Raw genomic sequence first — 13850 nt, 5'->3', positions numbered from 1 at the left:
TTTCATATTGGTTATTAAATGATGTTTGTTTCTGGTTTAGAGAGCGGAAAATTATAGTGGTGAATGAAAAACTCTCATGCAGTACAGACAACCTGTTATAAGACAAAGGCAGAGTATCATGTATTCGCCCGGGCTCCTTTATGTAGGAATTTTGTTTCCTTCTCTATGTAGAACGATATTGTCAGGACGAGCAAATTAGACCCTCAGGGATCAGGGTAGGGCAAAACAAGGAATTTACCGCAATTCGATTAATATTCAATACATCCGCCAAGTTTCCTAATAAATTCTAGATAAATTCTCGACGGAATCATTGAGCAAGGTAGCCGAAAAGAACTTCACTACTTTTTGGTAGTTACTCGGTTTGATCCCTGGAAGTTATTTTAACTGATATTTTGCGTGGTATATCTGGGAACTTCCTGAAGTAGACCACATCGCTTCCTCTACAAAACTTCTCATTACACCGTACATAATCGCCTTCTCATTTCATGCTATCATGCCAAATAACATATGCAGCTGCTAATATATCGGCAATGATTTACAACCGGTCAACTTACTGTTCAGAGAGACGCTTCTTCACAAAGGGTAATGCCCCAAAATCTGATAACCTCCCCACTTTGGATGCATTTTCTTATCTTCAACAGCGGAATGGCAAGAACAGGGTCACATCAGAGGCAGTGTCTCTTCTTTTTCTTATCCTTTCCTCTGCGCAGAACATGAAGATTACTGAGGCATAGGCCTAGAAGTAAAAAAGAAATATCAAATTGTTCCTGTTCTCAGTTAAACATCACGCCATGAAAATGTATGGAAGAGTGGAGGTGTTACTTCACCATACTTGACCTCCACACTAAATGAAAATCAGTGATTAGCTTCACGCGTCGGCTGCTCTACCATCGTAGAAAGAACCCCGGTGTCCACTAGACAGGGGGCTGGGTGGGCTCTAAAGCCCGCCTGAACGCTGTTAAATACAGAAAAAATTCTTGCCCTTTCTGAGAACCAAAACCTGGCCCTCCTGTCCGTATCCCGCCTCTAATATCAACATATAGGTTCATGATGTGTATTTGTACCAACCGTCTTACAGTGCACACAATTTCACCTTTCTCTTCACTACATGTTTCGACACTAATGTGCCATGTTCAGGTGTGGTTTTGTTTACGTCAAACCATTGCACTGTATGCCATCATGTCTCCTTTATAAAATGATGCCAGTAGTGGTCTAATTGTGAGAGCGAATGTTCAATAAATTCGCTATATCCAATACGGCGTGAAGTTATATGTCGCGTTATACACCCACCACGTGACAGTATGTTATCTAATATTATCCTACAGCCTATGCATTTTTCTTTGAAGTTGTAGCTTCCTTTAAGTTTTCCGACAAAAATGTATATTTCTCTCATTTTTCCATGTTTGCTACTTGTCTCGCCAATTCATTAAATTGTTTATTTCATGACAAAAAAATCAGCCTTGTTCAAGGTAAAAGAGATCATTATAATGATTTACTTTCTGATTATGAGCTTGATGTCATGTCGGTAAAATATAAATAATTATTAATTATGAAATATTAAAACATGAATAACGCAATGCATTATGAGAACTTGTATAAATAAGAAATATTTTAGGCAGTTTTAAGCTAGAAATTGTGTCCTTTATTGAGGCCATGAGGAATTCAGTATCACGAAGCGTCATACGGCAAAGGCCTTCTATAGCTTTGTGGAGTAAATTGCGTACTACACCTGAAGGTCATAACTTTCCTACATAGCACGTGAAATTTTCCCATCGGCACAAAACAATGCGTCACCAGACAATAAAAGTCTCACTGCGTTGCCTTATGTATAGTACGTGTACACGCGCGGCAGAGCTGTGGCCTTACCGACGTCCGACCATTGACAAGCCTTTTGGATTTCTGAGCGGACAGAATAAGGTTTATTTGCAGTCTCATTCATGCATGTTCCTGATATTAATTGTTTTTGGGACGAAAACACAAATACTATAAAGAATAGTACAGAAATTGTGTTATTGAGTAGGGTGTCTCGAAGAAAACACAGAGAAAAATCAGTACCTTGCTCCTTCCTGTCTCGTTGACAAAATGGTGGATGAAATCATAATGTACTCGTAAATGTAACTAAGCAATCGTTAATAACACTGCCGTAGCTCGCATATTTAGAATTTGTAGTGTAAAATAAATATTTATTACGAAATTATGAACAGCGTATGAATGAACGTATAAGGGGTGGGCCTTCTCGGCCCTTGCACCGCGACCTACAGTGGTCTATTGTGAACAGGTTAAATTCGAGGAATTTTCCCTGTTACACTTCAGGTTAGTTTTTTTTTTTTTTTTCCTTTCCTGTCCTTAGTATATTTTAATATAAATGCACTAAGTTACATATTTTCCTGTTTTTTATGTGGTTATATCTTCCGGTCTTTCTCCGCGGGGGAGCAATTTACGTTGAGGATGTGTCTGAGAAAATCCTGTTAAGGACAATAGTTAGATAGAGAACGTGACAGAAGTTAGAAGAACGTCCTAATCTATAATTTTCATTTTATGCATCCTGTTTTGTTATAATATACAGTTTGTTTATTAAAACCGTCACAACACAACTATATTAAGGTCAGTGCCTAGGGTTCGATCCCGGGTCTGGTCAAGTGGGATTTATGATGGACAGAGTGGCACTGGGATAGGTTTTCTCCGAGTACTTGGGTTTCCCCTGCCAATCTTCATTCCACCAATTGCTCCACAATCACCCTCACCTATCAACTGGGGCTGGTACAATAGGCCAGAAGTGGCCGCAGTACAAGGGACTTAGTCCCACCCCACTACCAATAAAAGAAAAGGTCAGTGTCTAGTTTGGTTCTGCTACATGTTTCGGCTACCAAAAGCCATCATCAGGCAAATACATGNTTGGAGGCTCGTGAAGTAGATGTAGTAATATAAATGTTAATTATTTAGCCGGTGCGTCATCTTACAAAAGTATTATCGGTTCTGTAAGGAATTTAAACAAGCCTGATGATGGCTTTTGCTAGCCGAAACATGTAGCAGAGCCAAACTTGGCACTGACCTTGATATAGTTGTGTTGTGACGGTTCTAATAAAGAAATTGTATTCCAGTTTATGGTATGTTAGGATGATCAGTTCTAGGAGGATGAGATGGGCGAGACATATAGAAAGTATGTTTTGCTGGATAGCCTGGAGGAAAGAAACCTTTCGCGTAGGTGAAAATAGATGGTAGAAAAATAAAAAAAATGATCTTAAAGAAACAGGATATGAAGCTGTCGACTGGATAAATATCGAATTCTTTTGAATGTTGCAATGAAAGTCAGGGCTACATAACGGGTTGAGGGAGAGATTCTTGGCTACAATTACACAATAATTACTCCGCTCGTTGCTCAGTGTTCAAGGTCAAATAATAGGAGCATATTTCCAGCTAAACAATTAGGTAATCACATCAGTAGCTAATACTTGTAGCTGGCATATTTAGAATTACTGAAAAACAAATTACCTTTACATTGAATATATAGTAGATTCACAAATCCGCGTTATGAAGACGTGAATATTGTAAGATTTGAGGCTTTCACGGCGGCGACTATGAAAAAAGCAGTCTTCTGGGATTTGGCACCGTGTATATGTGGTGTTAACCGACGTTTCGGAGGAACGTATCGCCTCCATCTGCTTTTACCGGTTCTCACGGTCTCTTCGCTTGCAGATTTCTTATATTTTTTCTTCTACCCTGAAGATGGAGGCGATACGATCCTCCGAAACGTCGGTTAACACCACATATATACGGTGCCAAATCCCAGAAGACTGCTTTCTTCACGTGATTATTGGTTTCCCATCACACATTCTTAAGTCTGGGTTCTGTTGAAAAAGATTTATCTGTGTCGTCACAAAATAGATAAGAGAGCGAGTATTCAACGTGTAAAGGTTCGGCCACACAGAGCGCTACGCTATGTTCGCTACGTACGCTACGTACGCTGTGTACACTCTGCGACGCAGCTAACATAGCGTACGGAAGTCTGTGTGGCCAGTCACATTGGTAATAAAGGGAGATATTTTTCTGTTCGTATAGCGAACATAGCGTACGTAGCGTTCATCGCGTACGTAGCGCTCTGGGTGGCCGAACCTTAACCCTCATCTCCAAACAACACACGACATTTCATAATGAAAGATGCGTTTTTCGGATGTCGTGATGTCAACATTCGGAAAAGGCGACAGTGCTATTCCTGTAAAACAGAACATCTGCTCACCTTTGTCGTCAGAATAAATTAAGGGAAGATAGTCAAGGTTTAAGAATGAACATTCGTTATAGTGTCTCGCTTCGTATAATTATAAGCCTATTACTATATTTATACGGTTTCACGACAGGTAGTGAAATAGCGTTTGTAACATTATCGGAAACAATTACTATATCTACAAAAGACGGAAGAGAAACCTTAATATCAGATTAAGGTATCTCACGAATGGTTGACAACTCATGTAAATTCATGTATTCTGTGCAATCTAGTGCATCATCTTCTTTTCCAGTCTACCAGATGTCACCTGAAGACAAGCAATTTATAAGCCAGCGCCACATGTTGAACTCAGCGTAGCCTGTCTCATACAGGTGTCGCTAGTTGATACACGATGCATATATTTGCGATGAGAAATGACGGTTAATATTGTAATACTTAATACAGAGTAGCATTAGACGCGATGCAATTGAGAACGTTGTGTTATATCTAGCTTTGATCTTACGTAACTGTGAGTGCTTTCCGGTGGCAAATGTATTTGAAGCACCACTGCGGGATATAAAATTAAAATAAGTAAATAAATTTATAACATGGGGGAGACGGGGAATGCATATAGGATATCGGTGGGAAGGCCAGAAGGAAAGAGACCACTGGGAAGACCAAGATGTAGGTGGGTGGCCAATATTAAAATTGATCTTAAGAGAGATAGGATGGGTTGTTATGGACTAGATTGATCTGGCTCAGGATAGAGACCAGCAGATGGCTCTTGTGAACACTGTAATGAACCTTTGGGTTCCATAAAATTCTGGGAATTTCTTGACTACCTGTTCAATTGGCGGCTTCTCAAGGACTCAGCTCCATGAGTGACTGAGTGAGCGAGTGAGTGAGTGAAGAAACTATTTCTGTAAGATGCTTTTCATAATAATGCGAGTGACAATTTTTTTTTTGTAAACGCAAAACAGCGTCGGTAACACTGAGAATTTTATTAAATGCAATATTCACATGTCTAAATAAATACGAAGCCAAGGAGTACTAATAAAGAGCTCTGTGTATCTACAGGGGTATAACGCCATATAATCCGTTGAAAGTCAACAGACGTTTCGAAGAATCATATGCCTCCATCATCAAGGTGGAAGAATGAGCCAAGTAAGAAACCAACATCAAACAGATTCTGCTTGCTGCCTGCTTCATGCTGGTTTCTTACGTGCGTTATTTTTCGACTGTAATGACGGAGCCGACATGTTTCGTCGAAACGTCGGTCATCTCCGAATGGACTACATAGCTTTATATCCCGGAAGATGGAACTCTTTTAATCACTGCTGTCAGAACCTCGGCTCCTGAAAGATGTGATGTTAGTCCACACTAACTTAACTTGGAGATCTGTAGCATATTTCAAGATTATTTGAATAAAAACTGACGAATCAGTTTCATGGTATAAATTAATTTCTGAGAATCTGACAGTCTCTCAGATAATCAAGAAATTCTTCACCGCTTATTCACCCACTTTTATCTAGGTCTTTGAATTGGTCTAATTTATTTTAAGTTTTACCGACTAAAATCTCATTTTACCCATTGTAATCTACACATTTTTTCCAGATAATCCTACTAAATTTTTATAAATTTATTAATATTAGTTGGAGAGTTCAAATTATATATCTCCTTAACCCATTTTACTTTGTTTCTCGGGGTTCTAACTGCTACCCTCAGCATCCTGTTATGGGACACCCTAAAACATTTCCCTTAGGCCGAAATACTGAACTTTGGATGTAGCTTGATAAAGAAGTTACAATAAAATAAAATAATTAATAACCCAGTCAACGTAGAACACTATCAAAGTATATCAGTTCTTTCATTTTACTTTTATAGATAACATGCTTCTAATACTGCGACATTTTTCGACCCATATTATACCATCTTCAGGGTTATTTTACAGACATTATTATAAGTGTGTATACTTCAATGGTGTTCTACGTTAATTTATATAAGAGCATGCAGAGAAAATGAACGATATTAAAATAATTAATGTCTCTTTGCTGTAGATATGCATATCCGTGTAATTGTAATGCAACGTTTGTATACATAATATTCCGCTGAAAAAATGTAAAACACTTATTCGGACAGTAATTTTCATTATTAGTATAGCCTAATAAAATACACACCCAAAATAGTTTAAATTTAACCAGGAATCACTCTTCATCTTTGAGGAAAATTTAAACAAATAACAAAGAAAACTTATTTAATCTTTTAACGTCATTCTTTTAAGCATTGCCCAGTGTTCAAATTTCTTTCAAAACCGGAATAACTCAGTCGGTATAGTGAAGTGTTACGGGTTGGACGAGCGGAGTTTGATTTCCGGAAGGGACAAGAGATTTTTGTCTTTTTTCCGCGGCGTTCAGACTGGCTCTGGGCTCACCCAACCTCCTGTCCAGTGGGTTCCGGACTCTGTTTCGCCGGGGTAATGCAGTCGAAGCTTGAAGCTGACCACTAATTCCCATCCAGTGTGAAGGTTAAGAATCTTTTAGATATGCTTGTATTCTTTTCCTTTGCGTGTTTATGGCTTGATGCTTAATTAATTAAGTACAAGAAAACTTTAGGGTTATCACTAAATTTTGAAAATTAACTCAATTTCCTTCATGAATCAGCAGGTTAGGATGGAAGAAAATCTGTTCTCATGTGTACTTGGTTAGAGATACTCTGAAACCATAGAACATGATTCTGACAAAGCCAGAATATCTTAAATATTGTGTCACACCATAGCCAACAGACATTAAAATTAGTTTAAGAATCGTTTACCTTCTCGCACATAATTTGATGTAAACAATCATGTTGGACGCTCCTTGAATATGCTGTTCGTTCTTGTTGAAGGCTGGAGCGCACCTGAGAACCGGGCGGACCGCAGAGCTGCAGAGGGAATTCCGGCCAGCTCCTGCGGTCACCTGTCGGCGGCCCTCACATCTGCACTGCTGGACAGGTGAGGCTTCTTGCGGCGACCTCAGCAGCACTTCAGATACTCATTAATTTGTCTTCACCATAAATCATCTGTAGTTACACTTCCGCTTTGAATGCTAGGGATCGTGGGTTTAGTATGAGCTGTCTTGACCTAGGTCTTTTTCACTTTGTTTGCGTCAATTTAAGTGAGCGGCTTGCAAATGAACAATTGTCATTAGATAAAGTTTTCCCTGCGTTTAATTAAATAAGCACTACGCCATGAAGATGTATGAGGGAGTGGAGATACAGTTCCACTATTCTTAACCTCGGTATTAGATGAGGTGAGTTGTCAGCTTCACGCCCCGACCACTTTACCCCAGGGAAGAAGCAACCAGTACACACTGAAAAGGAAGCTGGGTGTACCTCAGAGGCTTTCTGGTCGCTGTGGAGAAAATAGAAATCAGTTGTTATTAGATAAATTAAAAAAAGACAAGGCTCATTCTGCAAGACAAGTAGCACTGAGCGCGTATGCTTCAAGTTGTATGCGTGTATTGCAAACTGCATGTTCCAGCTAACTAAATATTTAACCACGCATATGTAGCTTAGCTTATGACAGTGAAATTTCGTACATATATTGGTTATAGAAGTACTTAACACATTGTAAATTAAACTTGTTTAAGTATTACCAATCACAAAAGTAAAGACGATGTGGAAATTTGAAATTATTTCTGAAATATTTAGATTGGTATACAAATTGAAACTATGCATAGAAATGGATCCATATTTCACTATTATTATATACAGTGAGTATTCTCGATAGGACAGCCATGAGAGGCGTTTATGTTTTGTGGATCGGTCCGACTTGACAGTACACTGTCCGACTCTTCTGCCTCATAGCGGCCTCGACTAGGAAATAAACTCGTTTTAGTTATTGCCTCTCCACATGATTAAAGCGAGTGGAAGAAAAAAAAAGCATAATTTCTTATCAACCATGCCAATAGCACAGGGTGTTAGTCGCTGGGTTCCCACTGCGGCGGCTCAGGTTCGAGCCCGGCTCAGATCATGTGAGATTTGTGGTGGACAAAGTGGCACTTGGGCAGGTTTTCTCCGAGTACTTCGGTTTCCCCTGCCAATCTTCATTCTACAAATTGCTCCACAATCACCCTCACCTATCATCTGGGGCTGGTACAATAGGCCAGAAGTGGCCGCAGTACGACCCCACTAGCAATTAAAAAAAGGTATAGGCTTCGTGTAACTTCTAAGAAAATTGGCATTATTGAAGAAAATTCTCTGTCGGGACAACTGGACATCTCACCCAAAAGCAGGACGTCTGGTGGCTTGAAACTGAGGTAGCCAGACCGAGGCTTGTCTGCATATGTCTCGGGAGCTAGTTCTCCGGCGCGCTGACGGCAAGAAGAAAGCAAGTCTTTCGGCCAGGCCTTGGAGACACGGCGCATGAATCATCTGGAAACCGCCGGACGCAACATAATGTAAATAGCTTGGGAAACATTACAGCAGCATTACAGGGCGTCGGTTGGACTCATTTAGCTAACAAAGTGGACAAATGGAGGGTTCTGGTGAATGCGATAATGAACCATCGTATTACCTGTTTTATTGAAATTCTGAGCAACTCTAAGATCCTCAATAGCTCCGTTAAATAATGGAAAGATTTGTAAAAAATATGCAAATAAACATTATTCCTAAATCATTTTTTATCTTCCTTTCCCCTCTTCGTAGGTAAAGGCAGGTTTAAGGCATCGTCATATCCGAATACCCGTGTGACTCTCCCCTCTAAAAATTTTGAACCAGTTTACGAGTTCTCATGAAAGTTCGCTACGAACAAAATGCCGCTCCAGTATTTTATACTCAAGTCTATTTCTTCCAAAAGTAATATTGCCTACAGTATTTTTGAAGGTACANAAACACGCCTAAAACATGGGACAATATAAGACGGTGTTTTCCGTGGGGTCCACCACGAAGCTATATAATGGGAAGTTCCAAGGGAGCAGTTATATATCCCAGTGTGGATCCTCTACCGTGACCCTTCGAGTCGTAGGAGGCGACGAAAGGGGAAGTCTCAAATTTGAGACAGTAAAATATGGTCGCGAGTTCCAAGAGACTCGGACACGAGAAATACTGCGCTGGCAAGGGCGAGCAGCATATGCAAAAGACAAACCCGTCCTCTTGTCAGAGAGGGCGCTCAACAAAACAAGGCCGTAACTGTCAAACGGTAATAATTATTATCTGGGGCTCGATACAAAGGCTTATTGACTGACTGACTGACTGACTGACTGGCCGTCAGTCGGAATGTGACTTTGGCTTTGACTTTGAGCAGTTATTTGTCCGAGGTTGGAAGAATTCACTTGAAGAAGAGTTCATTTTAGAGAGATGTTGCCGAGAACTGAGTTGAGTTCTGGAGATGGCAGTCGAAAGTGATTAAGAAGAAATAGCAAGAAATAATTTAGACTATGTAAAGAAGACTTAATATGTAATTTGAAGTTACAGTGAGGCTGTTGTATATCCGTTGCCAGGATACGACTAGTGAAGACTGGAAAACCCAGTGCTTGTGTATCCGTGAACTGTAATGTGTGTAGATGAGCGACAGCGCTGTATTACCTGTAGTTCCGAATTTTTTGTATAGGTGTCAGTATATCCGATCGTCCAGTTCAAACCCCGTCTGTAATCACACCTACACGTGACATGGATCACTAGTCCCTGAACATACAATTCTTATTGTGTTGTTACTAATACCGAAATTACAGTAAGTAGCGGCCTTGTGACGGGCTGATCAACCGCCCAAGAATTCCTACCGACTGCCTATATGATTTTTTTTATTGCTAGTGGGGTGGGACTAAGTCCCTTGTACTGCGGCCACTTCTGGCCTATTGTACCAGCCCCAGATGATAGGTGAGGGTGATTGTGGAGCAATTGGTGGAATGAAGATTGGCAGGGGAAACCGAAGTACTCAGAGAAAACCTGCCCCAGCTCCACTTTGTCCACCACAAATCCCATTTGACCAGACCCGGGATCGAACCCAGGCCGCCGCGGTGGGAAGACAGCGACGAACCTCTTGAGCTGTGGCGCGGGCCTTTAAAATATCCATGCTTTGTGTGGGATTCGAAACCGGCTTCCGAGCTAGCGAAGACAGTACATGCCTTAGACCGCTCGGCTACCGTGACCGGCGCCTATATGATTTGGAATCTGTATAAGAACACAGGACGAGTTTCATCATGGACTCTAGCGCCGACGGGATAAGAGCCGTAGGTCTCTCACATACGCCATTTTCTTGCCCTTCGTATAGTGCTACATTAAGATAAGAATCTTACAAATTTTCATTTTAACGCTTTTACTTAACGTCATTAACTCCATATCTCATAAACTAAACCGGTGGGATAGTCCACTGGCATGCATTATATATATGTCCCCATATTATATGGCTCTGAAGGGTCATTCCCGCATTAAAAAAAACCCCTAAGTCTTCCTTGTCCCGAGCCAAATGAATCCAGCCCGCGCTTTCTTATTGTTCTTCCATCCAAGCCAGGATTTCCCATGTTGTCTTTTCCCTTGAGCTTTAAGGACTGCGTACACTTTTGCACGTGTACGCATTCTCATCTCGTCATGAACGCTACACTTTACGTATACACACCTCATCTTACTTTCATTTCAGCAGCATTATTCATATAAAATATTTGAAATATGTATATTTCAGTAGCGAATTTAAAATCTTTATTTGTGACCATCGTATTTTTCATTGTGTCACCGTATTGCTCGGAGGCCTACAGGTATAAACACTTTGAATAATTTGAAAGTAATATAACGTGCGTTCTAGAAAATTTAAATATTTACACAGGAATATCATAAACAACTGCAAAAGTGAACATGTATCATACAGAAAAGTTTAGGCTGTTTATAGTTTTTATTGTGTTATTCTAAATGCGCATGTCTGTACGATATTATAATTTGCATGACCTATGCGACTTTCTTTGTTTTGTAAATGCTGTCGTCCATATTCAGTAACAGTAATTACGCAGAAATTTTACCTCCTGTAGCTTATATTTTTTTGTAATGTCATTAAGGCAAAATTTATTATGCTTATGTTTGCATGATTATATCTCCGAAAATCCTTGATATCCAAGACAATAAAGCAAATGATATTTCAAAAAGTTAAGTATGGATAATTCCTTGAAATGAACGGTTGTTTTGTGTGTTTCACATGAGCCGTCCGGGTCTAGAACTCATGATCCTTTAGTTGTCTATTGTGTGAAAGATGCACACATTTTGATAAGTAATTTAAAATTTGGAATAAATTTCAAATATAACACACCACTCTAAAAAAATCCTCATGGAATACATGCAGGACCCTTTTAAGATTTTTTAGGTGTTAGGTACTCTGACTTATAATTTTAGAACATAATAGAGAAACCAACCAGACGGCTTCGCAATGCACGTCGTAATCAGGGAGGCATAAAATGTCTGCAGCTATCAAAATATTTGTTTCGAAATTTTGACACAGTTAAAATACATTCTCATATACTTATTAATCTGTGGGTTCTACGGTTCATGATGAATTTTGGTCTCTATTTTTACAGTTTTTAATCATATAGACAGTCTCTAGGACTCCTTGGGTAGCAGATTAGCCCGCCATAGTTCCGCTACCTACACAGGACAACACAAACACAATGAAAGCAGACAACATTCATGCTTCGAGTGGAATTGTAACCCACGACCCCAGTGTTCAAGCGGGCGAAGACAGTGCATGCCTTAGACCGCTCGGCTACCGTGACCGGCAGTGTATAAGAATAATATATAAGAATTCAGTTCGTACCTCACATGAAACATCCGATCCCACAATCCCGCCTTCCGAACGAGCGAAGACAGTTCATGCCTTTGACCGCGCGGTCACTGTAATCGACACGTCCTCGTGTATGGGGCATAATAGTATCTGTACTTTGTTACTATTGTAAAATCAGACGTAATATGGTCATTTTGTTTGTTTCATAAGCCTTCTTGATAAGCTTTAGTGTACAATTCATAATTCAGAAACCAAAATACGATACAGATAATGTTCAATGCACACATTGAACAAAGTAAATTGTATTCAAACCATTTTTGGACGTTACAGTCTTCGCATTACACGTACAAATCTTAGCTTACACAATGAAAACATTTTCAACACGACAAATACAAAACACTCCGTCCAATGTGACATATAAGTTTTACTACATGAAAACCTATCAACCCCGGTTTTCATGTAGTAAAACTTATATGTCACATTGGACGGAGTGTTTTGTATTTTTAATTGTTAGTGTGACGGACCAGAATGAAACAAATCAAATTTTCAACACGTTTAAGAAACAAGGGAAACCACTACACGTACATGATTTCGCGTGTAAGTCAGTCGTTTTGGTCACAGTCTCCCAACAGTAGACATGAGTATTATAATGTCTGCTTTATAAATCAGTATTAAGAAATTCAACAATACAGGAACTGAAGAAACAAGATTTTGTTTTTATTGGATGACAATTTCCAGCATTTAAACGACATTATTAGAATCCATGTTATGAAATAATGCAGCATAGCTGTGACTAATCTACACAGAAAAGGTGAAACACAAATGCTTCTTAATCCCAGATTTTGTGTACATTTAAGAAAAATGGGCATTTTTTTTATCCCGGAAACATTTGTGGGGACTTTGGGACATTGGTTGTAAAAACGGGACTGTGTCGGGCACATCAGGACGTATGGTCACTCTACGCTAGGCACAGTACCTAAAGCGCCTGAGCCATAATACGGCCCTCTTTGTGTGTCCTGTGTATATTTTAATTTTCAAACAAAAGAATACTTACGTTATCTAATTAAAACAGGCTATAAACCTACTATTAATATTTTCTCTAAGCAGTGAACAAAAATTTTCTTCTTCATACTTCCTGAAGTTTGTAAACTTTCCACTATTTTTAAACGAACTTCTCCGTAACACTCCACACATTTCAGTCTCACTGGCGGTGAAGAAATCTGTGGTAGAAGGAAACAATTTACCCCTCGCTACCCCACACTCTATACTTACTCTCACATAATGTAACTTGGACTTGACCTTATTCTAATTTTGATATGTAGGTATAGTTCAAAAATTCAATCGTCGCCCAACTAACAAGACACACGGTGTTGCGACTAAGAGATTCCGAGAAAGTTGCTCAAGAGGTAAATACTTCGTCTTATATTCCAGAGATTGCAAGTTCGAATATATCCCAGGCCACCGATTGCCTTTATTGAGTTTTCCGTGGTTTTCCAAAGCCCCCCCCAGGCAAATCCCAAGATAGTATCTCAAATTAGGCAACGGCCACTTCTTTCTTCTCCTTTCCAGTTCATTAATCATCCTAAAATTCGACGTTTACAAGCATCGGCTGCTAACAGTGTATTTACACATTAAGTAAGTCGATACAGGCGTAAATAGAATAAATACCTACTTGAGAAACCGTAACCTAAACCTTTATATCTATGAAACCCTGTCTTGTCATAGTTTTGAATTAAGCAATCAGAATTCTCTGTTTGGAACAATTACATCTTCACAGTTCAGATATTTAGGAAAGACAGCAAAAAATCAAAATTTGATTTAGGAGGAAATTAAGATGAGATTGAACTCGGGTAATGCTTGCTACCATTCAGTCCAGAACCTTTTGTTTTCTCGTTTGCTGTCCAAAAACAT

The 13850-nt window shown here is 39.5% G+C and overlaps 1 long non-coding RNA gene across 4 annotated transcripts in view; it reads left to right on the top strand.

Moving 5' to 3' along the window:
• Window positions 1-13850, top strand: part of LOC111865038 — a 425443-nt gene that overhangs the window by 359439 nt on the left and 52154 nt on the right. For all 4 annotated transcript variants that reach the window (XR_002842892.2, XR_002842893.2, XR_002842891.2 and 1 more), the window contains one exon: window positions 7085-7190. This is a non-coding gene — a long non-coding RNA (uncharacterized LOC111865038). The remainder of the gene's footprint in view (window positions 1-7084; window positions 7191-13850) is intronic.

This window comes from Cryptotermes secundus, unplaced genomic scaffold (genome assembly GCF_002891405.2).
Source record: "Cryptotermes secundus unplaced genomic scaffold, Csec_1.0 scaffold971, whole genome shotgun sequence".
NCBI classification, from domain to species: Eukaryota; Metazoa; Arthropoda; class Insecta; order Blattodea; family Kalotermitidae; genus Cryptotermes; species Cryptotermes secundus.
Note: the sequence above shows the minus strand (reverse complement) of the source record. Positions and strands in the feature narration are given on the sequence as shown.